This window comes from Sminthopsis crassicaudata, chromosome 4 (assembly GCF_048593235.1).
Source record: "Sminthopsis crassicaudata isolate SCR6 chromosome 4, ASM4859323v1, whole genome shotgun sequence".
NCBI classification, from domain to species: Eukaryota; Metazoa; Chordata; class Mammalia; order Dasyuromorphia; family Dasyuridae; genus Sminthopsis; species Sminthopsis crassicaudata.
This window is the reverse complement of record NC_133620.1, coordinates 66,211,579-66,237,685: the sequence shown is the minus strand read 5'-3', so window position 1 is coordinate 66,237,685 and position 26,107 is coordinate 66,211,579. Positions and strand designations below refer to the sequence as shown.

General features: G+C 37.1%; 1 long non-coding RNA gene across 1 annotated transcript; it reads left to right on the top strand.

Annotated features, from left to right (window-relative positions):
- Nucleotides 1–724: 724 nt before the first annotated feature.
- Nucleotides 725–25,696, top strand: LOC141540548 (uncharacterized). Its single transcript, XR_012481581.1, has 3 exons — nucleotides 725–990; nucleotides 18,644–18,788; nucleotides 25,114–25,696. It is a non-coding gene; the product is annotated as an uncharacterized LOC141540548 (long non-coding RNA).
- Nucleotides 25,697–26,107: the final 411 nt, after the last annotated feature.

Sequence of the window (26,107 nt, the reverse complement as noted above, 5' to 3'; positions counted from 1 at the left end):
TTTCCTTTTTTTTTTTTTCTTCAGCTTTGAGAATCCTCTCTCTCTTCTTTCCTTTAACCTACCTAAGTCAGCAGCAACACTTAATAAGCATTTGTGATGAGGGTGAAGTTGATGCTGATGACAATGAAGAATAATGATTGTGATAATCCCAGAAAGAATGAATAAATCCCCAAATCCAAAGCTCTTGGATTCTGTTTGAATTTCATCTTGTCTGATTTATAGAAATTAATGAGTAACTAGATCTGGACCTGGTGTGCCTTGATAAAGAGAATTATTTTTAGTGCCTTGGCATTTAAAAGGATCTGTTATAATTTCATGCTTAAATAACACTAAATAATGGTCTGTATTTATCTAGCATAATTGGAAGACACAAAGACAAAAGAAAACAAAGAAAATAGTCCCTACCATACAAACTGGCAAGGATGGATTGCTGGAGAAAGACAAGTGAGAAAAACAAATAAACAGCAGCCACCCCCCAAAACCCTAAATCAACAACAAACCCCACATTACCACAAGGGCTTCATTATTCCCTCATTTCACATAAGGTGACCCTAAACAGCCTGCAGGAGAGCCAGGATCTTCACCTAAAGCAGCAAAAATGTAGGATGTTTATGCATGTGTGTGTGTGTGTGTGTGTGTGTGTGTGTGTGTGTGTGTGTGTGTGTATGTGTTTATAGTTACAGAAGTGGAAAGCTTCCATGGTCACAACAACAGTGGACATTATTAAATGCTTCCTGCTCCCTATTTCCCTGGATTGTCTAAAGGACAACTTGGAGAATGGCCCAGAATCAGTGTCTCGTTCCTTTCCCTTCTTTCTGAATTCTTTCAGGGTGGATTGCTTTGGGTATTAGCAGGTGAGCCTGTCTCAAGAACTCCAAATCATTGCCCTTTTGCAGGAAGTGCCATGGAGCTTGGAAATCTGTAATTGAGTCTTGGACTGAGCAAAGGATCAAAGGGGAAGTCAATATGAAGGAGCAGAAAGTGGGACAGGTAGGTGGTACAGAGGAAAGAGCTCTGGATTTAAAGTCAGAGACCTTATTTTATATCATAGTCCTGACACTTAGTATCTGTGTGATTCTTTTTTTTTTTTCTTAATCTTTAATTTATGGAATAAAACTAGCATTTCCATAACATGATACAATAAAAAAAGATGATTGTGCATGAAACTGCAAATCTACTACTTGCAACTTGCTATTCCTTTCAAATATCCAACAAAATTATCATGTAAATTTCTTTTTCTTCTGTCTCTCCCTCCCTACTCATCCTAGAGATGGCTACCATTAGATACAAATAGGTAGATATGTATGTAAAATTATTCTATACATACATCTATTTATCAGTTCTTTCCCCCCCCCCCCCTCTGGATGCAGATAGTGTCTTTCTTCATATATCCTTTACAGTTAATTTAGGTATTTATAATAGTCAAAATAATTTATTCACTCAAAAGTTTTCCTTTAAACGATATTGCCATTACTGTTTACAATATTCTCTTGGTTTTGCTCATTTTGCTCTTCAGTATTTTGTGCAAGTCTTTCCATGTTTTTCTATAATCATTGAGCTCATCATTTCTTATAGCACGGTAGTACTCCATCAAAGACTTGTGTGATTTTAGCTAAGTCATTCGGGCCTTGGATTTCTCATTTGTAAAAGGGGGAGTCTGGAGGTAATTGGTTATATGGGGGCCCGATAGCAGTGGTCCTCAAACTTTTAAAATAGGGGGCCAGTTCACTGTCCCCTCAGACTGTGGGAGGGCCCGACTGTAGTAAAAAACAAAACCTCACACTCTGTCTCCGCCCCTCAGTCCATTTGCCAGAACATAGCCAACGCATAAACGCCCTCAGCGGGCATTTGGCCCGCTGGCCATAGTTTGAGAACCCCTGCAAGGGATTGGGGTTTAAATACTAGCTATGTGACCTTGGACCCCCCCCCCAAAAAAAAAAAAAAATCACAATCATTTTTGTCTCAGGTTCCTCATGTGCAAAATGAGATTAGACTAAATGACTTCCTAAGGTCCATTTCAGCTCTTAATCGATGTATGATCCTCTGAGCTCAAAGGTGCCTTACAGCTTTGTACCAGACGCCTCTTCCTTCCCCTTATGCAACCACTTTCTAGACCCAGAGCTAGAATATAACTCAGAGGCTATTTAGTCCTAACCCCCTCACTCTGCAGATGAGGAAGACGAGATCAAGAGAGGTTAGTGCGGTCACAGGAGGAGAGTTTGAATTTAACTCCTCAGAATCCAAATGTAGGGATCTTTCCTTACTGCCTGAGGCTTACGCAAAGCAAGCCTCCATTAGGAAGCTCCACCTCCTTGTCCATGGCTTTCTATTGTCCCACCCCCAAAACCTTTCCCTGGCCCCGCCTGGCCCCTCTCTCTCCTCTTGTAAAATCTGGCTCTGTTTGTACATTTGCATTTCTGCTGACTGTGAGGATCAGTTTAATTTCATGGGTGTCATTTCCTTCAAGAAATCTCTCTCTGAGCAGCCGCCCGTCGAATCCCCAATAAAACATATTTTCCTACGGTAATGATTTTATAGGCCCATAAGTCATGAATTTATTATGATCTCAGCCCTTGCTGCTGATTGCTGTAAAATGCAAAGTAATTAACAGCGAGCGGTAGCAGCTATTCCCACCTGGTAGCGTGCTCCGGCGTTCACTGATGGGTTTGATTAAAGTAATGACTAAAGTGTAAAGCCGGGCTGTAAAATATTAGCATGATTAATACTGTATCCTAAATAAGAAACAAAACTAACGGGCACAGTCTGAGAAATTAAAAAAAAAAAAAATCCTCCCCCTTAAGCTATTGTTCTGGCTCATTTACGGTATGTCTCCCTTCTCATTAAATAATGTATAGATTCTAAGGCCAGGGGCCAGGCGAGCAGTGCATAGCACACGGTTTCCATAACATCTTAAGTGCTGATGTTAATTTCTTCTTCTCTTCCTCTTGGATGTAAAGAGCAGGTTTTCGAACTTGGCTTAGGCTCTGATGCATTTTGATTGGTAGCAGAGACCTTCGGAGAGGGCAGGAAGGAAAGATATCTATTGCTAACCTCAACCATGGTCTCTCTGAGGTAGTTTTCCCAGCAGCCTTCTGGGCAAAGGAGACAGGTGTTTGGATTTCACCTACTCACAGTTGCAATCTGAAACCAAAAGTCTTTGCAAATAACATTAGAGAGTAGGAAAGTAAAATGAGAAAAGAATTAGGAGGAGATCCATCTCCAGGCAATTACAAAAGAAATATTGCACTGGGGGACTGGAGCTTAGCTCATCCTTCAGTAATAAAGGGAAAGAAATTTGTGTATGTGTATGTATGTGTCCTAGCAAATAGCCTTTAAAGGAAAATTGTTATTATCATTATTATTGTTATTGTTTTCTTTGGGTGAATACCATAGTGAAAGTTAATACCCATGATCTCTGACTTCATCTTTCTCCACTATAGGAAAAAAAAAAAGTAGTCATATTCTACAAAATGTTGCTTTAATCAACACAATTTTGCAATATTTCATTATAGACAAACCTTATTTCAGTATGGTGGATTGGGAAGCACACTGGCTTTGGAATACCTTTAGACTAGGGCATGAATCCTGACTGCTGTTTACTAGCCATGTGACCTTAACAAGTTTCCCAATTACTCTAAACCTTGTCTTTCTCATCTGCTAAATGGGGGTGGTAAAACTTTCAGTATCTATTTCTCACAGGATGGTTGTGTGGAAAATGCTTTGGTGATCCATTACTAAGGTTGTAAAAACTTCCTGGGCATATTGGTGCACCATGCTATTGAGGCATCTGTGGCTGGTGGATTGATTGAGTTGGCCTAGAGATGATCAGTTGTTGCATTAAGACAAATATCAATGTAGGAAGCAGAAAGAGGCAGCTAAGTGGTGCAGTGAATAAAGCAACAGCCCTAAAGTCAGGAGGATCTGAGTTCAAATCTGGTCTCAGACACTTAATACTTCCCAGTTGTGTGACTGGGCAAGTCACTTAACCTCAATTGCTATATATATATATATATATATATATATATATATATATATATATATATATATATGTGTGTGTGTGTGTGTGTGTGTGTGTGTGTGTGTGTGTGTGTATATATATATATATATATATATATATATATATATATATATATATATATATATATGGTGAACTAATTCTGTTAAGAAAAATGGAACAGTTTGAATCTTCCATACTGCTCAATATTGGGCCTGTGAGTTACTGTTATACTTTCAATCTGGGTGAACTAGGGAGACCAGGCTCAAAATAATGTTATTGAGCCTTTTTTTTTTTCCTGTTTTGTGACCCCATTGGGTTTTTGGCAAAAATGATGGAATGATTTGCTTTTTCATTCTTCAGTTCACTTTATAGATGAGAAAACTTTATAGAGTTAAGTGACATGCCCAAGATCACTCAGCTGGTAAGTGTCTGAGGTCAGATTTGAATTCAAGCAGATGGATTTTCCTAATCCCAGGCCTGGTGCCCTATCCACTGTATTACCTAGTTGCCTCTCTCAGAATAATAAGCAAAACCCCCAAAAGTATGATTCAGCATTCAGCATCTTTTTGCCAATAACAAATGCCTATAGAATAACCATTTATTGATAATTAGCATGTGGCTTTTAGTGATTATGCAACTGAAATGAGAAATATTGCTTTCTGAAGTCACACCTTTAACCAGATGATTTTGAGGGCAGCAAGCTGAAGTGCCACATTTTAGAATTTGTGAATCTGATAGAAGAAAATGATGTGTAAAACTTCTAAAATGACTGTTTTCAGACTCCCAATAGTATATGATAGCATATAAATGTTTAAGTACAGACTTGGTTATTCTTTATTCACCAAAGAATGTGTGGAGTAATGAGTTTTTAGTCCAGAGCAGGTATGTCCAGCCATTGAAGGAAAAAATAATTCACTAGTAAGAAAGGTGTCTAGAAAAACAGAAAGAGAAAATATTTTGAGGGAAAATAGGGAGGGGTATCAAGAGGAGAGGAGAGAGCCAATGCTCTCTCCTCTCCTCTTGATACCCCTCCCTATTTCTGCATCAGGCTGAAAATGAGATGAAATTTTTTTAGCCTTTATTGGAATGCAGAAGAGATGAGGAATGAAGGGGGAAGGAGGCAGGTGGTCATTAAGGCCTATGCAAAGAGAGGGGAGCTGTAAATATTTGACATTGGGAGGTAGACCAAAGGGCCTTTTTGATAAAACCACAAGGAATAGGGGATTTAGGTAAGAGTAAATGAAGCATTTTATTTGGGCAAGTTGTAGGATCTTTAGGCACAAGTTTGAATAAGGGGAAGTAATAAAGGTAACATTAGCCATTAGTGCTAGAGGCAAAGAAACAGAGATAGTGCTGCAAATGTGAGATTAAATCCTAGAGACCTTGCCCTATGATTGGGTTAGAGAAGAAAATGTATTTAAGCTGCATTTGTTCTATGATTTAACCCTGATGGAGCATTGCCAAGGTCATCTTTGTGCAAATTTGTAGAATTCAAATACTAAGTGAATTACAGGTATGCAGCAGAGTTAAAATACAGTTTTGTATACATTTTTAAACAAATCTCACAACATCTCAGCTCTGGTGATGCGATGCTTCTTTCTGCTTCCCTTAGTATATTGTCTTTGTGGCCTTGGCTGTTTACTCTCACTACAATAGGAATTTAGATATGAAAGGGACATCAATAGCAATCAATCTCTTCCAACAGACATTCAAAAGAAATTTCTACTATAGCATAAATAATACAGTACTGTGTCCTGCTGATTCAGTCAAGAACAGAAAAATCTTTTTTTTTAAAAATGGAATCTCAGAAATAGAAGAGATCTGAAAGCCCATTTAATCACACCCATTCTTGATCAAGAATTGACTACACATTATCTGAAAAAGTGGTCTTCTAGATTTTGTACAAAAGATAAAAAACAGTGGGGATCCATTACCTCCTAAAGTTCAGCATTATTAAGAAGTGTTTCCTTTCAATGAGTCTAAAAATTACCCTTGAAAACTTCCTCCTCTAAATTTAGGCAGAGTAAGCCTAATTCCTCTTACAGATATTAGTTCTTCAAATTATTGATAATATCATGTTTCCCCTTTCTTCAGGCTAAAAATCTCTAGTTCTTTCTACCAATCTTACTCAGCATAGTTACAAGGTAAGTGTTATATGGCAGCTATGTACTTCTGTAGATAAAGTTAGGAAGACCTGAGTTCAGATCTCCTCAGAGACTAACTGTGCAAGCCACTTAATTTCCGTTAGCCTCAGTTTCTTCATCTGTAAAATGAGAATAATAACAATACCTATCTCACAAGTTTGGGATGAGGAAGGTTACTGTGAGGATCAAATGAGATATTTGCAAAAAAACACTTTATATTATGTCTAGCATACTGTAGACATTTAATAAATGCTTGTTTCCTTCCTTTCACTATCCACATCACCCCTCCCTAGATTGTCTCCAATTTATCAATGTCTTTCACTTAATATGGGACCCAAAAAATACAATTTTCCAGAGGCAATTTCACTAGAGCAGAGTCCATAGTAAAATCACCTTCCTATTTCTGGACATTGTTTGTTTTTAATGTAGGCTGGGATAGCATTGACTTTTGGGCTGTCACAGGGCTGTTGATTTGTATTGATATTAAAATCCAATAATCCTCAGATCTTTTTGTGATGAACTGCTGTTTAGTCATGCTTTCTCTTTTTTGTATCTCTGAGATTGATTTTTTGAACTCAAGCACAGGACTTTACATTGTCAGGTTAGCAAATTTCCAGTGTTCCAGCTTAGTAAGATCTTTTGAGAGCTGTCAAACAAAATTTTAATTATCCTCTCTGCCTTTGTGTCATCTGAAAATTTGATAAGCATGACATTTCTAAATCAACGTCACTAATAAAAATATTAAGCAGCACAAACTTTAAAAATATACCACTCAACCCTTTCCCTACTTAACATTGAACAATTAATAATTCTTCTGCATTTGGCTGTTTAACCAGTGCCACATCTACTCATCTCTGTCACTATCTAGCTGACATTTGTCCCAGTCTATTTCATTAGTATTGTTTCTTAAGGAGATTTCACACAAAAAAATCATAGGCTAGTGAAAACAATAGGTCTATTATGAAGGCACATATGAAGGCATATTTGCAAAGCCATAAAATCTAAGTTGAGCCACTCGGGGGTAGGATGAAGAAACCAAAGCAAAGGAAAATAAATTTTGGGTAAGACCTGAAGTCAGTCACTTGAGAGAGATCTCACGTGTGATTATATAGTTGAAACCTGTAGGTAGTGGTTTTTCAAGAGCCCTCTGAAATTTGGCACATCTTAGCTATACCAGGTTCTTGTCACTCCTGCTATTTCAATAAATGGAACACTGGGATTTTTTAAAAAATTATTTTATTTTGATTACATCAAATTAAAAAGCTTTTGCATAAACAAAACTAATGCAAACAAGATTAGAAGGGAAGTAACAAATTGGGAAAACATTTTTATAGTTAAAGGTTCTGATAAAGGCCTCATCTCCAAAATATACAGAGAATTGATTTTAATTTGTAAGAAATCAAGCCATTCTCCAATTGATAAATGAATATGAACAGACAATTTTCAGATGATTAAATTAAAACTATTTCTACTCATATGAAAGAGTGTTCCAAATCACTATTGATCAGAGAAATGCAAATTAAGACAACTCTGAGATATCATTACACACCTGTCAGATTGGCTAAGATGACAGGAACAAATAATGATGAATGTTGGAGGGGCTGTGGGAAAACTGGGACACTGATGTATTGTTGGTGGAGTTGTGAAAGAATCCAACCATTCTGGAGAGCAATCTGGAATTATGCCCAAAAAGTTATCAAACTGTACATACCCTTTGACCCAGCAGTGCTACTACTGGGCTTATATCCCAAGGAAATACTAAAGAAGGGAAAGGGACCTGTATGTGCCAAAATGTTTGTGGCAGCCCTTTTTGTAGTAGCAAGAAACTGGAAGATGAATGGATATCCATCAACTGGAGAATGGTTGGGTAAATTATGATATATGAAGGTTATGGAATATTATTGCTCTGTAAGAAATGACCAACAGGATAAATACAGAGAGACTTGGAGAGACTTACATCAACTGATGCTGAGTGAAACGAGCAGAACTAGGAGATCATTATACACTTCAATTATGATACTGTATGAGGATGTATTCTGATGGAAGTGGATATCTTCAACATAGAGAAGAGCTAATCCAATTCCAACTGATCAATGATGGACGGAATCAGCTACACCCAGAAAAGGAACACTGGGAAACGAATGTAAACTGTGAGCATTTTTTTGTTTTTCTTCCCAGATAATTTTAACTTCTGAATCCAATTCTTCCTTTGCAACAACAACAAAATTCGGTTCTGCACATATAAATTGTACCTAGGATGTACTATAAGATATTTAACATGTATGGGAATGCCTGCCATCTAGGGGCAGGGGTGGAGGGAAGGAGGGGAAAAATTCGGAACAGAAGGGAGTACAAGGGATAATGTTGTAAAAAAAAAAAATACCTATGCATATGTACTGTCAAAAAATGTTATAATTATAAAATTAATTATTAAAATATTTTACAGAACTGAATTCCATTGCTGTATAAGAGTCATAACTTTTTATAGACATGGAAGATCAGTCTTGTCCATAGGAATATGCTGGAGCCAGCTCTTATCCTCTAGAGCTGATTGTCAAATGCTACAATTCTAAAACTGATTTATTAATTTGTTGATTGTCTAGACTTTAGAAAGTGAAGATTAAATCTCTACCTCCCCAAGGCTGATTATTGAAGATTTGCTAACACACTGCTGTCTGGTTAACTCTTTATTTGAGGAGGCATGGGTCTGGGAATTATCCACGAGAAAATTAATGTCCAGTCTTCATATCAGACAGATAACTATTTCTAACAACTCAATACAAATAGCTGATAGTGTCTTTATACAATAATGCACCTTGAAGGAAGGATACATATGTATGTGTATATATATATATATATGTGTGTATATATATACATATATATATATATATACATACATTTAAATAAACACACAATGACATACAAATATGGATAACTAAGCAGCACAGTGGATAGATTATTGGATCAGGAAAGATTGTCATCTTCCTGTGTTCAACTCTGTCCTCAAATACTTCCTACCTATATGATTGTGGAGAAGTCACTTAATTCTGTTTACCTCGGTTTCCTCATCTGTAAAATGAGCAGAAGAAGGAAATGGCAAACCACTTCAATATCTTTGCCTAGAAAACTCCAAATGAGGTCACAAAAAAGGACAAAATTTAAATGACCAAACAGCAATAAATATACACATGTATATTTGCAAATATATGTACATAAATTTTATGCAGAACCACAATAGAAATATATATGTATACATGTACACATGCATAAACACATACATATACATGTATGTATACAATCAGGGCAGATAAGGATGTCAGCGTCAATTAAGTGAATTGTAGGTCTTACTAACTTGAAAGAAAAGGATTTACAACTTCCTCAGTTTAGTATGTTTACACAGATTCCACAAGAATCAAGAACAGGTGGAGGATAGGGTTCCAGTCATAGATCCCATTTCACCAAGTCACAACAATATCTCAAAGATCAAATGTTCCTCTGTGCATAAGGATCTCAAGTTTGAGTTTTCAGATTTGTTTATAGCTATCACTGACAGAGGCTTTTATTGCTGGCTGATTTCTTGAATTTTTTTCTCCTGCATTTCTTCATGTCTCTACTGCTATTCTCCTTGGAATGAAATAGCTACTTTCTAGGTTTTCTAGCTTGGTGGATAAGTATAAGTAAAAGTACAAGTAGTTTTCTCAGCATCTTTTCCATTTCAGTCTAAGGTCCTTCTGATGAGGTTTGAAAGACTCTAAATGATTATACTTTTACCTCTTCTTGTTAAGAGCACTGAGTCCCTAGCAAAGAACATATCATTCCTTTATTTTAGCTCTGGTTCAGAAATCTAAATCCAGATTTTGGATGCCATTTTTTTAGTCACATATTCACTGCTTAAGAATGATGTCATCACCATCCATCTAGTTTTTGAGTATCATATTTTATAATTTTAGCAAATCCTTTCTGATTCTTTCCTGCAATACAATTTATCCTATTCTTGTGAAGCAGTCAGTCAACAAGCATTTACTAAGTACTGACTATATATGAGTACTTAGTTATTATTCTAAATATTTAGTATTTATTAAGCATTCAAGGTGCATATTACTTACATGTTTGATTAGGCACTGAGGAGTAAGGAAGAGATCTCTTTCACATCTTTGATACACATTTTAGAAGACAGTATCCCTTCTTTTATTATAAAGTAATCACACTTCTTCAGGAGTGGGGTATGAACTCTTAATCACTTCTTGTTTTTCTTCCATGTTATTTTCAGGTGCCATTAGTCATTTCTGAATCTACTTCTTCACCCTCACTCTTTCTGAACTCACTCTTGTAACAAAAAAGAACAGTTAAAATAATCTATTGACAATGTATGCTACATATTGTACCTGTTGTCTCCCACCTTTCCAGTGTGGGTGGGATGGATGTTACTTCCTATGTTTGTAAGAACTAAGATTATACATTTTACTTTACCTGAATTTAATTGTAATTTAGTGATGCCTCAGGCTTCTGGTTATTGTTACTGTTATTTACTGAGTTCTGTACCCAAGGTTCAAACCTCCACTTTTAAGCTAAGGGTAGAGTCATTTTTACTGTTATTTACTGAGGTCTGTCCCCAAGGCCCAAACTTCCACTTTTAAGCTAAGGGTAGGGTCCCCAGCCACTATCTCACAAATGTTCTTGTTCTCTGCCTTCCCCTAGGTGATGCATTCTACAGATGTCCCCTCTTATCTGAAATGGAAACCAGGGACTTTGGTCTCCTGAAAATGCCTACAGCCAGTAGCTATTGCTGCAGGGGAAACTCTTATAATCTCCTTCTGATCAGTTGTCTGACCCCTTTACTTTCTGTAAAAGAGCACTCTAGAAGTTTGGGCCACTGATTCTGTTGCCCCTTGGCCAGCTTTGTTTTCTGTGGCTTGGTCTGCACTGGTACAGTCTGCACTAGACTGCACTTCTTTTTCAGCCCAGTGCCTCAGACTTTTCCTGCCAACATTCTTGTTGGTGTTGTTGTTGTTGTTTTGCCAGGAAATCGTTTCTTCTTGTTCTCTTGTGGTTCTTTCTCTCCCTTCTCTCTTTCTTACCCTTTTGAGGGTAAGTTCTTACCATTTTGCTGCCATTTTGGTTCTATTGTGGATAAATATTTCTTAAATCTCTTTGTCTTCTCTGAAATACTAGCCTAGCACTTATATGTTAAGCTATTCCCTGCTAAAATGCTGGCGAATAGTGAAAGATAAAAGACAGACTTTTCCCTTGAGGGATTCACAGTCCAATGAGTAGCTTACAATCTAACATAGGCATGAGTCGTTGTTGTCTGTCCTTCGTTCTCAAAGGGGATCATGAGGGAGCTGATGCCAGGACATGCAAGTGAGTTGGATTTCAATGAGAGAGGATTGTGCAAGATCACCTCCCTTTCCCCTCCAGAGCCACCTGTGTCCAGTGACCAGACTTAAGATGACCCCAGATGAAATGGGACATACTATTATAGTACATATCTATATCTAAATCTGTATATAGCATATATTATACTTGTTTTTTAAACTTGCCCATTTTAAGCTAAGGTCTTCAACACGTCTCAGTGTGACTGAGACTACACCCATTCAGTGAGTAAGGCTAGGTGACAACTGAGGCAAAGAATGGACTCTTTCACCTAATCCAAAAAAAATCTAAATAAATGAATGAATGAATAAACGAATCTGTGAGGTATCAGTCATTTGCACATAGAAGAAGGACAAACATCATATATCCTGTGTGAATCACAGCAAGGGCTTCTCCTTACTTTGTGGTAGAAAACTTTGGCTTTTGTTCTAACTAGTAGTACAGGTAGCAAACTTTCCAGAAGAACTGTCCTTTGTTACTTCTTTCAGAAAAATGATCAGTCTGCAAATAAAAGGCAAATGCCAGGGAATAAAAGAAGGCGTTGGAACTTATTTTACTTTAGAGAGTAGATTATCTGTGAGAGCCTATGGATGTGCCAGATCTGAGAAGGGCAAATGGATATAATTCCCCCTTACTAAATGGAAAAAGACTTTCAGTGCCATTCCATATTTTGTAGGCTATTAAGATCATAGCATCATAGATTTGGAATTGGGAAGGATCTAAGTGGTCATCTACCTTTAACATATAAGGAAACATATAAATGAGTTGGCCAAGGTCATGTAGTGACTTATTGGATTACTTGCTGTCTAGGGGAGGGGATAGATGGGAAGGGAGGGAGAAATTTGGAACACAAGGTTTTGCAAGGGTAAATGTTGAAAACTACCTTTGGATGTATTTTGAAAAGTAAAAAGATATTATTATAAAAATAAAATCATATAGGGACTAATGGAAGAAATAAGATTAGAACTTAGGTCCTGTAACTCCAAAATTAATTTTTCCATTGTGGGATGTAGAGTGTGTTCAGGAAAGACTAATACCTCTGGGGTGAGGGCTGCCAAGCCCTTTACGAGGCAGCTTTCCACCTTTGATATCCACTTGATCCACCTAACTCTCACATGTGACTCCAGGAAGCTGTAGCATGCACAATGGCCACACCCTGGTAAATTATTTTGGCAGATGAACTAAACCAGCCTGAAGCCCCAAGGACTGTGAAACCTGTCAGTGAGTTGAGAGCATGTTAAAATTTCCCCCAGTGAAATGAGCAGATGAACACAATTTGTTCCAAGAGCCTTGAAGGCAGCTGAAGCAGGCACTAGGCAATGTTTAAAGCTTGGTCAGACTTCACAGGGACCAAAGTCCACTGCATCTCTAGCCATCACTAGGTTTTTTGACTCTGTTCTGACCCTGGACTGTGATGACTCTAGAAGAGAGAGGGAGGCCAACAATTTCATGCAACTCTGTCTCACTTTAATCCAATTTATGCATGAATCAAAAGACATCACCCAGATTCTTTTACCATTTTTACCTATCTCAAAGTCCTTTACCTATCTCAAAGACAAGTGATGAAGCAGCAGTTGCAGAAACAGTGAAAGCTGTAGTCATAACCCTGCACACAGATGACCCAGGCCATCTCAATGGAAGAACTCAGATTCAGTAGTCCCCTGGATATCTGAGAAGCCTTTTAAGAACTACATTGTTTACCTACTGATGTGAACAATGCCCTAGAAAATGTGCCATAAAAATTGTCTGCTTACCAAATCCTGGCCAGATTATTATAGCAGGTGAGGATCCCACCCTGCAGTCAAACACACATCCAAAAATGTACCCCCAAAAGCTCTTCATGTACATAGATATTTCTCATGTACATAGAAGAGAAGTACACTTATGGAAAACACAAAACAGCTTTTATTGCCAGACAGCTCAACAGGTTTCACATCCATATAGCTGCTCTAAGTAAAAGCAAGTGAAGGCCAGCTTACAGAAGTAGTAGTTGGATACATGTTTTTCTGTAGTGGTTATAGTGAAAAGGAGCACTGTGAAGCTACTGTAGGTTTTGCAATCAAAATTAATCTAGTTGGGGCAGCTAGGTGGCACAGTGGATAGAGCACCAGCCCTGTAGTCAGGAGGACCTGAGTTCAAATTTGATCTCAGCCACTTAACATTTCCTAGCTTTGTGATCCTGAGCAAGTCACTTAACCCCAATTGCCTCAGCAAAGAACAAATAAACAAAAAACCAACCCAAAAAACCTAATCTAGTTAATGATAAATCCTAGAGAGGATATGGGAAAACTGGGACACTGAGATATTGTTGGTGGAATTGTGAAATGATCCAACCATTCTGGAGAACAATTTGGAATTATGACCAAAGGGCCATCAAACTGTGCATACCCTTTGACCCAGCAGTGCCATTACTGAGCCTGTATCCCAAGGAAATCTCATAAAGGAGGGAAAAGGACCCACATGTGCAAAAACGTTTGTAGCAGCTCTTTTTATGACTGCAAAGAATTGAAAATGAGTAGATGCTCATTAATTGAAAAATGGCTGAATAAGTTGTGGTATATGAAGGTAAATGGAATATTATTGTTCTATAAAAATAATGAAGAAGCTGATTTTAGAAAAGCCTGGAAAGATTTACATGAACTGATGCTTGAATGAAACAAGCAGAACCAGGAATACATTGTACACAGGAACAGGAAAATTGTGTGATGATCAATTATGACAAACTTAGTTCTTCTCAGTGGTTCAGGGATCCAAAGCAATCCCAATAGTCTTTGAATAGAGAATGTCATCTGTATCCAGAAAAAGAACTAAGAAGACTGACTGTAAATCAACCATGCTATGTTCACTTTTTTTCTGTTTTTTTAAATCTCGCCCATGATTTTTCCTTTTTGCTCTTATTATTCCCTCCCAACATGATTCATAAAGCAATGTTAATTAAAAATAAATAAATTTGTCAACTCCCCCCAAAAAACTAATCTAATAAGCATGTTCCAGTGACTAGAAAAAAGAGTGAATGACAATCTCATGATAATGTGATTTCCCCTTTCAGGAAAATGCCATACCACCACCAGCATTGCCTATGCTCCCAACATGATAAACCCTATGAGGTCAAAGAAAAATTTTATGAAGATGTGAAGACGCTTAATATCAGTGTAACAAAAGAGGACATGATTATAATTCTGGGTGATTTTAATGCTAGAATGGGCTCAATACCACACATAGCACGGAGTCCTTGGGAGGAATGTTACAAACAGTGACAATAGTCAATAGAAAGTGACTATTCTATTGCAGATTTGTACATGTCTTGACCTTCTCATCACCAACACTGTCTTCTGTTTATCTAAACTCAATAAAATCTCATAGATTCACTTTTGAAGTAAACACTCATATTTAATAGACTGATTGTAAGAAAAAAACAGACAAGAGACAAAGGCAATGTGTAGTACAGAGTGCTGGACTGATCATAGACTTATTCTCTCCAAGCTAAATACTTCCATTCAACAAAAGTGTCCACTTCAAGGCAAAATGACTACCAGAAAAAATTAAAGTCAACAGATGAGAGCATTTCTCTGATTAGGAACAGTTTGTTACAAACTTGGAAGGGATGTTGAGCCAAAGCACAGTTAGCAACAGTGTAGCAGAAGAAGAGTGGGAAGCTTTCAGAGATTTGTTGGACAGCAATATACTTGTTCATCTGGGTCAGACTACTCACAAACCTCAAGACTGATGAAAATAAAGGGGAAATTCAGAAGCTGTTAAATGAAATATGAGAACTCCACAAGGTTTACCAGCAAGATAGCTCATCCATCTTTAAGAAGGTAGCATTTAACTCCATCAAAAGTAAAGTATAAGTGAAATTTAGAGAGATGCAGTACTCTTGGTTCAGTAAGAAAAAAGATGAAATTCAATTTTATGCTGATAATAACACAAAGTGCTTTTATGATGTCCTGAAGACTATTTATGGGACAAAAGGAATGAATGACAGGCCCTATTATGCAACAGTATGGTGTATCTCAACTATTCTGTGCTGATGAAGCCACATTGATTAGTGATAAGGACATGGTCCTAGAGAGATGGGCTAAAAACTTCCATAGTGTTTGCACTAGACCATCATCAATCAATGCTGAAGCCACTGACCTTTTACCTTGGTTTGAAGTCATTCTCTCCCAAACTGAAGTTCCAATTGTAGAAGAGATTTTGAATGCCATCAGGCTCCTTTCATATGACAAAGTAACTGGTGCTAATTCTATTTTAGTTTTGATTTAAAAGGTAAGAGAAGATCCATTGCTTACACAATGACTGAAATTTGTTGTGTAATGTGACAAGAGGTTGTCCTCTAGTAGTTCAAGAACACTTCCACTGTCCATCTATATAAAGCTAAAGTAGTTAGATTGTCCTGTGACAATCACGGGAGAGCAGTATGTATGTGTGTATCTCTTTTAGTCTTTTCTGGCAAAATTCTTGCCAGAGTCTTCCTTATTAAGCTGATCCTTTGCCTGGAAGATAGTCAACTACCTGAGAGCCAGTGTGGCTTCAGAAAAGGCTAAGGAACTGTCACTATGGTATTTGATGTCCAATAACTCCAGGAAAAACGCCAGGAGCAAAACAGAGATTTGAACACAATATTTGATACTGTCAATCATAAAGGTTTATGGGAAATTATGTCAAAATGTGGTTGCCCAGAATCATCAGTGTTATACATCAGTTTCATGATGACATATTTGTCAGAATTCTGGATAAAGGATGATGTTCTTGTGTTTTCCCCATCACTAATGAAATGAAACAAATAAAACAAGTACCCATGTTTTTAGCATTGTGTTTTCAGCCATGTTATCAAATGCCTTCAAACATAACATCAAGATCAGCTACTGTATGATGGTAAATTCTTCCATTTGAAAAGGCTACAAATCAAGACTAAAGTGGAGAGACTGTTGATGCACTATTTTTTGTTTGCCTTCATTTTGGCCTTTGAAACTCATATTCAACAAAATGTGTATCAATTCTCTGCTACTTGCACTAATTTTGGCCTAACAAATAACATCAAGAAAACACAGGTGCTCCACAAGCCAGACCTATACCATCCGTGCAATATACTTTCCAAGGATGTACACAATCAAATGAGGTTGACACACACATTGTCAGAGCTAGCTCAGTGTTTGAGAGGCTCTGGAGTAAAGTGAGAGTATTAAACTGAATACTAAACAGAAAGTCTACAGAACCATTGTGCTGACCTCATTGTTGTATGCCTGTGAAACCTGGATAGTATACCAGCACCATGCCAGAAAACTTAATCACTTCCATTTGGATTGTCTTAGGAAGATTCTGAAGATCATCTGGCAGGATAAGATATTGAACTCCTTTCTCAAATCAGACAGCCAAGCATTCAAACACTTATGCAGAGAGAGCAAGTCCATTGGACTGGCCACATTATTTGAATGCCAAAAATATTCTTGCCAAAAAGATTGTTTTATGACAAGTCTTCTTGTTTTTACATTCATGGTATTTCTCATATGCAACTCTTCTCTACTCTTTTAGCCATATTCCCTGTTCAGATTCTTATCTGATCTTAACTGGATTACAATAATAGTCTTTTCCTATTCCAATCCATTCTCTACTCATCAGCTAAGATGTTCTGACTATGTAATTATCTTTGCTGTATGAGCTAAAGTGATTCCCTATTAGCTCAAGAATCAAAAAGAAGGTCTTCTTTGTGACAAAAACTGTTTGTAACCTGATCCTTTCCTAGCTTTCCAGCCTCTATGTACTTTATGATCAAGCTATATTGACTTTATTAGAGTTTCTTGAACATAATACTCAATCTTCCTATTCTGTGCTTTTGTCTGGCTCCTCAACATGCCTGAACATCTCTCTCTCCTCGATTCTACATTATAATTTCCTTGAAATTCTTCAGGGATCAGCTCAAAGTTCATTGTCTGCAGGAAACAATTCCCAATTCCTGCTTCCTTCCTATCTGCTAATACAATTTTAAAATAACTTCTTCTTTCTGTCTCTGTCTCTCTCTGACTTTTTCTCTTTCTAACTGTCTCTACATCTCTGTCTCTTTCTGTCTCTCTCTCTGTCTTTCTATTTCTCTGAATCTCTTATCTTTCTCTGTCTCACTGTCTCTGTCTCGTTCTCCCCTCTCTTTGTCTCTGTGTCTCTGTGTCCCTTCTCTCTGTCTCTATTTTTTTCTCTATCTCTGTGTCTCTTTTCACATATACATTACCTATTTATTTTCATGTTGTTTTCCTTATTCAAATGTAAGCTCCTTGAAGACAAGGAATGTTTTTGCTTTTCTTTGTATGTTCCTGACACATATTAAGTGCTTAACAAATAACTTGCTGTCTACCAAAAATACTTCTCTTGAAAGACAGGTGATGGCCTAAGGGTACAGAATGGTGAGTATTTTATCAGACTGGATCAATTTGTTTTCCTTAGCTACTCCTTTGATATAAGGGAGGCTTGCATTTGGTAATGGAGTAGGAGAGTTGGGATTGGAAAATAAATTCAATGTAAAAAGAAACTTTATTCAAGCACTAAAAAATAGTGACAGGCATGACTACTCATTTTCAAGGTTTGATGGCAGGGGCCAGAGCAGAGAAATGATTGGTCATGGGTCCTCTCGGTTATTAAAGAGCAGAGACCGGGGCTTCTTGATACTCTAAATTACTTATTTGATCTATTGTACCTTACCCTTCAAATTTCTAGAGGCCACGATGGGGAATTGACAAACCCACCTCATCGAATTGGGGCAAAACACAATTTTGATTTTTTTCCCGCCTTGTCTATAAATCTTCAGAATGCTACATCTGTTCCCTTTCACGGCACCCCAACCCCCATAAACATCCCCCCGGAAAGCACAGAGCAGAAGAGCGTCAAGGTTATTTCCGTGACAGCCCAGATGTAACACGTCTGCTTCCTGCCGGGAAATTTCAGACATTTTCCTACTCTAATTACCAATGAAACAGAGCCCAGAAGTCACAGTCAGGTCAAGTGAGAAGATCAATAAAAAATACCTCCTTCCCTCCCTCTTTTTCCCCAATCTATCTTCCTTTTAAAGCTTGCCAACAGTAGCGCCCGAGTCTTTGAGGAAATAGCAACTTCTGACTTTCTGCCTTTTGTTCCCCAGTCCCAGCTCAACCCAGAGGTACATGAAGAGCGAGTTATTGCGAAGGATGTGCTGGCTCCAGGAAGATAAACGCCATCCTCTCCCTTCTCCACCAATGAAAGGGTCAAAAAATGATGGCGTTGGGTGTGAAGGATTTATGTCCACCGTGAGTCATTCAGAGTGTCGGGGTAAATCAAGGCTGACGTTTTTAGCATCTGGGGGAAAAAAAGCAATTGCATTTTATGTCTACATTTTGCTCTGCTAATCAAGGTGCGGAAGAGGCAGTCTGCCTGGAGAAACTTTGCCACTTTTATTATTTAGCTAGGACTTGGTATTTCTGATAAAAGCATTCAGCGAGTCTATAAAGACTTTGATTTAGAGTAAAAAAAGAAAGGGGGTAAAATCTAGTTTGTCCAGTTTGATTTGGAGATATAAGCTATCAAAGTAAACAACATTTAAGGGAAGGGCATCTGAATGTGTCATCTGTGCAATCAAAGTGGGAGAGAAATGTGGGGAGAGTGAGATTTTGTTCCAGGGAAGTGATTGGGATTATCCAGGAGGGGCTCCTGTAGAATCTGAACAGGTAGCTTTTGAAAATAGGCGTTTAAACAGAGATTAACAAGAAAGCCCTAACAACCACAGAGAACCTGACATTTTTACATTTTTCTCTAGGGTATTGACTTGATTTCTTTTTCTTTTTCTTTTTTTTCTTTTAAAAATAATAATAGCTTTACATTTTTCAAAATACATGCAAAGATAGTTTTCAACATTCACTCTTGCAAAATCTTTTGTTCCAATGTTTTTTTGTCCCTCCCCTGGGTAGCTCATACAGGTTAAATGTGTGATTCTTCTAAATTTATTTCCACATCATGTTGCTCAAGAAAAATCAGATCAAAAAGGGAAAGAAATGAGAAAGAACAAAAAGCCAATGACAAAACATGTGAAAATACCATGTTGTGATGCACATTCACTCCTCATAATCTTCTCTCTAGGTTAGGTGGCTCTTTCCATCACAAGTCTATTGGAATTGCCTTGGATCAAGGTATTGACTTTTGAGAACTCTTACAACACTTTCAGTGCTCCAGCACTTTAGAAACAATCAAAGTTGGTGTCTGGTTTCCAAGAACAATTAGGTTAAATAGCAAGTTATCAAATGGTTAGAAGATCTTTTTCTTTTCTTTTCTTGACCTTTATAACTGAGATCATGTTCCCCTATCCAATGAGTGGGTAAGTGGGACACTCTTAGTCCCCTCATCTGAAGGTGTAACTTTTTTGTTATTGTTGTTGCCCATGGCATTCGAATTCCTAGTTATAGTTCTGAATGCAGACCTCTGAACAAACTGGATCACTTATGCGGTTATTGGCAATACCCACATACATACATATCAACCAGTGCAACTAGTAGGCAATTATTTGACTGAGCTGATAATTTGACTGCACTGAGCAATAAAATAAAAACTATTGAATCATATTGGGAATATAGAAATTATGAAGAGGTTGGACAGCATAAAAGGAAGATTAATACACTTGGACTCCAAAAGGCCTGTTCTTATTACTTCCTCTGATATTTGTGAGCTGCATAATCATGAACAAGAAACTAAGTATTATCTGACCCTTAATTTTCTCATCAGCAAAATAAAAAGTTATAGTATCCAGACTCCAGAAGTGTTGTTCTTCCCATCTCACCACATTATATTTAAAGCTCATTATATACTTTAAAGTATATAGATATTTGTTGTTTAGTCATTTTAAGTTGTGTCCAATTCTTTAGTGATCTCTTGTGGGGCTTTCTTGGTAGAGATAACAAAGTGACCAGAGTCATTTTATAGATGAGAAAATGGAGGCATACAGAGTTCAGTACCTTACCTAAGTTACATAGATAGTAAGTGTCTGAAGCTGGATTTGAACTCGTGACTCCAGGTCCAGTGCTTTATGCATTGTACAACTTCGTTGATCCATATAAATATTATCATTACTGTATAGATAGATATAAAGATCACTGATACAGAGGTAGAAGAGCCTACTTAGAGGCCATTTTGTCCAACCTTTTTATTTTAGAGATGAGGAAATAGGTTCAAAGGGGTTAGATGATTTTTCCAAGGTCACACAACTAATAAATATTAGGGGTAAACTTGAACCCAGGTCATCCTGATGCTACATCCAGTACTCCATCCCCTACATTAGTGAAGTCTACCTCATATATGTAGTGAAAGAAACATAAATTCACTGTGTGTTTCCTTGTAACTTTCTATTTTGAGGCTAATTGTTGGTTTTCCTAGGTTTTTTTGCTTGATTAAAATAAAGTACAATTAAATTAATTACATTTCATTAATTAAATTATATTTCATATAAGAGACTAGGCTTAGCAAATAAACTTTCCCACATTAATGGTCTCTATCAAGGCAAAACCCCTTGGTTAACCTTGAGAGGGAAAAGCTAAACAGAAACAAAAGTTCTGAATTTGCTAATTGCTTGTAACTTTAGACTTTTTATTTTGAGCTCTTTGTTCACTTTCTGGGTTACTGGGGAAAAAAAATAGTTAAGTTAGACTAGTGGCTATAAGCAGCCAGCCTCAGGTCTGAATGTACACTCCCAGTAATATATGTGGATGCTTCAGGGCCCCAGAGCATGTTTGATGATGCAGTAATCAGCAAAAGCAGATGCAATACTTTCTTTTCCCTCTGTATGCACTAAAATGAATGCCTGGGTGATTTCCATTTTAAAAGGTTTCTCTACCCCCCCTCCCTCCATTCCACCTTTTCTTTCCCATTCTAAACACCTTTCCACAGCTCCCACACATTTAACTTTCAAGGTGGCAGTGGCTGGAGAAATACCATTATCTGGCAGTAGTACTTTGGAGAATTGAAGAATTTTGTTAAGCACACCTTGGCTGTTGGTTTGAAAGTTAAGCAAAACAAGTGATCCAATAACTATGGAGGATGTGAACTCAGGTAACCCCTGGAACAGAAAACTTAAGCAAGCTTCATTGGATCATAAAGATGATAGAATTTCTGCCTGGAAGAGACTTGGGGTATCATTCATTCCAATCCCCTTTATTTTATAGGAGAAGAAACTGAAGTCCTCAAGTGATTTGTCCAAGATCTCCCAATTAGTAAGGATAAGTTAGGATTTGAACCTATGGTTTTCTGACTAAATTTAGTTCTCTAAATGAAGGCTTCTTAAACTATCTCTGCTGGGGACCCCTGGGAAATTTTTATGTGATTCCAGGTATATAGATATACGAAATAGGTGTACAAATAAAACATTTATTAATGATGAATCAAAATTTCACAACCCCCACATTCAATTATAAAACTGCATATGGAGTCATGATTTACAATTTAAGAAATTGGGCAAAACTAGATCTAAACTTCCTGGCTTTTGTGCTAAATTGACTTGTACTAGACAGATTATCATCATTGAATTTCACTGGGACTGCTGGGTATGTGTGGGTATGGGGAAGCTGTGTGCAAAGGTTATACTGCTCTAACACTGCATGATATGGAGCATTTTACAGGCTTTTTGTGTAGAGGCCTTGCTTAAAAGTATGAACACAAATACACACACACACACTCATAAACACACACACACACACACACACACACAAACACAGAAAAGAGCAATGACACATTTGGATTCTGATTTTGGTTTTTACCCCATTCTTTTTTTCTTTTCTTTTTTCTTTTTTTTTTTGGATTGTTAATTAGATATATCTCACTGTAAATTTTTGTCTGTCTCTCTGAGAAGGCAGAAGGGTATATGTTAATGTTGATTCTGCAGATATGGCTGTCAACATTTGGGAGATTTTGTCTTTATACACATGAATTGGTTTGAATGAATTTATTTGGAAAAAAAAAAGTTTGAATTAAATCGAACAACATCCCCTCCTCCAACCTGCCCCTGCCTTCCACTTGATATCTGCTTTGACTTTATTTTTTCAGTTTTCAAAAACAGTTGTTTTGCTGACATACAGACATAACCTCATGCCTCATTGGACTAGATTTAGTTCGTAAATAAACAATTAGCCAATCAGAAGGATAGCAATAGATTTTAGAGCTTCTTCTTCCCTATTGTTATTGTGAGGTAGTGTGATGTTTGCTCCTACTTCCTACTTTCTTTTTGTAAGTCTAACCTGAGATTGGTTATTTCAATAAATTAATTTATGAGCATTTATTAAGAATCTAGTATGTGCAAACCGTGCATACCCTTTGACCCAGCAATGTTACTACTGGGCTTATATCCCAAAGAGATCTTAAAGAAGGGAAAGGGACCTGTATGTGCCAAAATATTTGTGGCAGCCCTTTTTGTAGTGGCTAGAAACTGGAAATTGAATGGATGCCCATCAATTGGAGAATGGCTGAATAAACTGTGGTATATGAATATTATGGACTATTATTGTTCTGTAAGAAATGACCAACAGGATGATTTCAGAAAGGCCTGGAGAGACTTACAGGAACTGATGCTGAGTGAAATGAGCAGGACCAGGAAATCGTTGAATATTTCACCAACAATACTATATGATGATCAATTCTGATGGATGTGGTCATTTTCAACAATGAGATGAATCAAATCAGTTCCAATAGAGCAGTAATGAACTGAACCAGCTACACCCAGCAAAAGAACTCTGGGAGATGACTATGAACCTCTACATAGAATTCTCAATCACTCTAATTTTGTCCGCCTGCATTTTCGATTTCATTCACAGGCTAATTGTACACTATTTCAAAGTCCGATTGTTTTTGTACAGCAAAACAACTGTTTGGACATGTATACATATATTGTATTTAACTTATACTTTAATATATTTAACATATATTGGTCAACTTGCCATGGGGTGGGGAAAGGAGGGGAAAAATTAGAACAAAAGGTTTGGCAATTGTCAATGTTGTAAAATTACCTATGCATATATCTGGTAAATAAAAACTATTTTAAAAAATCTAGTATGTTCCAGATATTAAGCTAAGCATTGGGATTATAGTGAGTTTACATTTTAACAGGGGAAGGACAACATATAGTCCCATAAGTACATATGAATAAATTAAGACTATAAGCTCATTGCATGTAGGGATCAAGTCATTCTTTGTATTCTTATCCCCAGTACCTAACTATATGTCTGACACATAATAGGGGCTTAATAATTACTTGTTGATTAATTGATTGAAATATATATATATATATATATGCATGTATATACAGATACACACACACACACACAGAAATAAAACACTGAGGTCCTGTTTCAAACTCAACTGCCAAACATTGACTCTACTACAGTGAGCATATAGTTCAAATGTCAAATGTATGCTTGGCAAAAGAACTATTTTATAGAGAACTCACACAGGACAAATGCTCACAAGAAGTCAGAGAAAACAATATAAGGACACTCTCAAGGTTTCTTGAAAACTTTAGAATTGATTGTATGACATGGGAGATACTAGCCTGTGCCAGTATGGAGTGCCCTCATCAGAGAAGATGCTGTGCTCTATGAGCAAAGCAGAATTGAAATAGATCAAAAGAAACATAAGATAAACAAAGTTAAAGAATCCATCCTAAATTTATATTTTGTCTGATTTATATTGGTCTGATCAGCCACAGCTGGACACACTGTTACTTGATTGTAACATAGTGATGCCATTTTGGTCCTCTTCAAGAATGAAGTACAACAATCCACCAACTAACCAACCAATTTATAATATAAATATGATTATTTCTAGTGTAAAACATAACAAATGGGGAGTAGGGATCAGGAAAAGCCCACTGTAGGATTCTGAGTTTTGAAGGTAGCTGGGTTTCTAAGAGAAGGAGATGAAGATGGAGGATATTCCAGTCATAGTAGATAGTTTGTATAAATGTGAAGTGATGAGAGTTACAATGTTATATATATATATATATATATATATATATATATGTATAAGGAATAGCAAGAAAGTCAGTTTGGCTGGACTTGAGCCTGGGTTCCTTTTATTCACCAGGGGTAGCTCATAACATGGCTGCCTGGGGACAACATTCAGGTCTTTTTATTTTATCTTATTTTGCTTCTGCCCATTTTTTGCGATTTCACTTCACTATGAACCTTCTCCTTTCTCTAGGTACATTCCCTGAAAAATTACATATTACACCTTTTTAGGTCCTTTAAAAAGTTTGCTGTTAGGTGTCATAGGGTAAATTTGTGAAGGATAGAAAAAAATTATAATGTGACAGGGATCTTAACAGAATATTTGCTCTGCTCTGTAGGCAAACATGCCTTCTCCCCACTCCTTTTCATTGCCTTCTTTCTTGCCTGACTGGCCCCTCTTCATTGACTTGTTTGGAATCTGTTAGCCTAATTCTGTCTGAATTGGATATTATAGGAAAAGAAGTCTCAGCATTCTAACTCCTGCAGTCTTAATTTGGCAAAGCTCCTTAAGGTTTTAGCCCTTCTGCTTCCCTCCTCCTTATAGCTAGGGATATGAAAGACCTTGATACATCATATTCTCATCTCTCTTTTTCAGAATGACAGAGGCAAAGAAGTTTGGAGTCAGAAGGAATCTCAGCAACCATCCAATCTAGTCCCATGTACTAAATACAAAATACACCTAACAAATAATCCAGCCTCTATTTGAAGACCTGCAATGAGGAGGAGCCCACTGCCTCCTGAGGCAGCTTATTCCAATAATGGATAGTCAGGCAATCAATAGGCAAAAACAAAACATTCCAGGCACTGTGCTGAATGTAAGAGGCAAGACAGTCCCTGCCCTTGAGGAATTCACAATCCAGTGGAAGAGACAAGTAAACAAATATGTACAATCAAGTTTTATGTAGGATATCTTTTTACAATTTCTACTCATTGATCCTGATTCTGCCCACTGGGGGTAAGCAGAACATGCTTCCTACTTCTAAACGAACCTTTTAGGGCTTTAAATCGGCAAGGAACTTAAGGTCACCACTACTAAACATTTAACAACTAGCTTTCTAAGCAAACAAATAAAACCATGTATTCATGATGAACTTTTAAGTTCATCATGTTAATTTTTAATTTAAATTAAGTTAATTTTCACAATTACCATCTTACATCACTTTTTCAAGTATAGACAAACAACAAGTAATTCAAGCCATAACTTATAGCATTTGTCCCTTTCCAAAGTGTAAACATTCACATTGAAAATTTAGCCCATTTCTTACTGCCATTCATCTCCTGACTCCTTCACCTCTGAGAGAAGCAAAGTGTTACAATGGAAAGAGGACTGAATTTGGATTCAGGTGATTTGCATTAAAATTACATCTGTACTACTTACTAATTGTGGAACCTTGAATAGGTGACTTTTCATTCTGAGACTCAGTTTACTCATGTGTAAAGTGATGAGATTTGAACTAAATTATCTCTAAATTTTCTTTAAGCCTCAAATCCTATAACCTTAGAATTTACCAGCCAGGAACTAGTGGAAGTTCTACCTAAGTTTTTTTGGATCACTGTTTGAGCAATATCTAATTCTGTCTTGTCTTTGA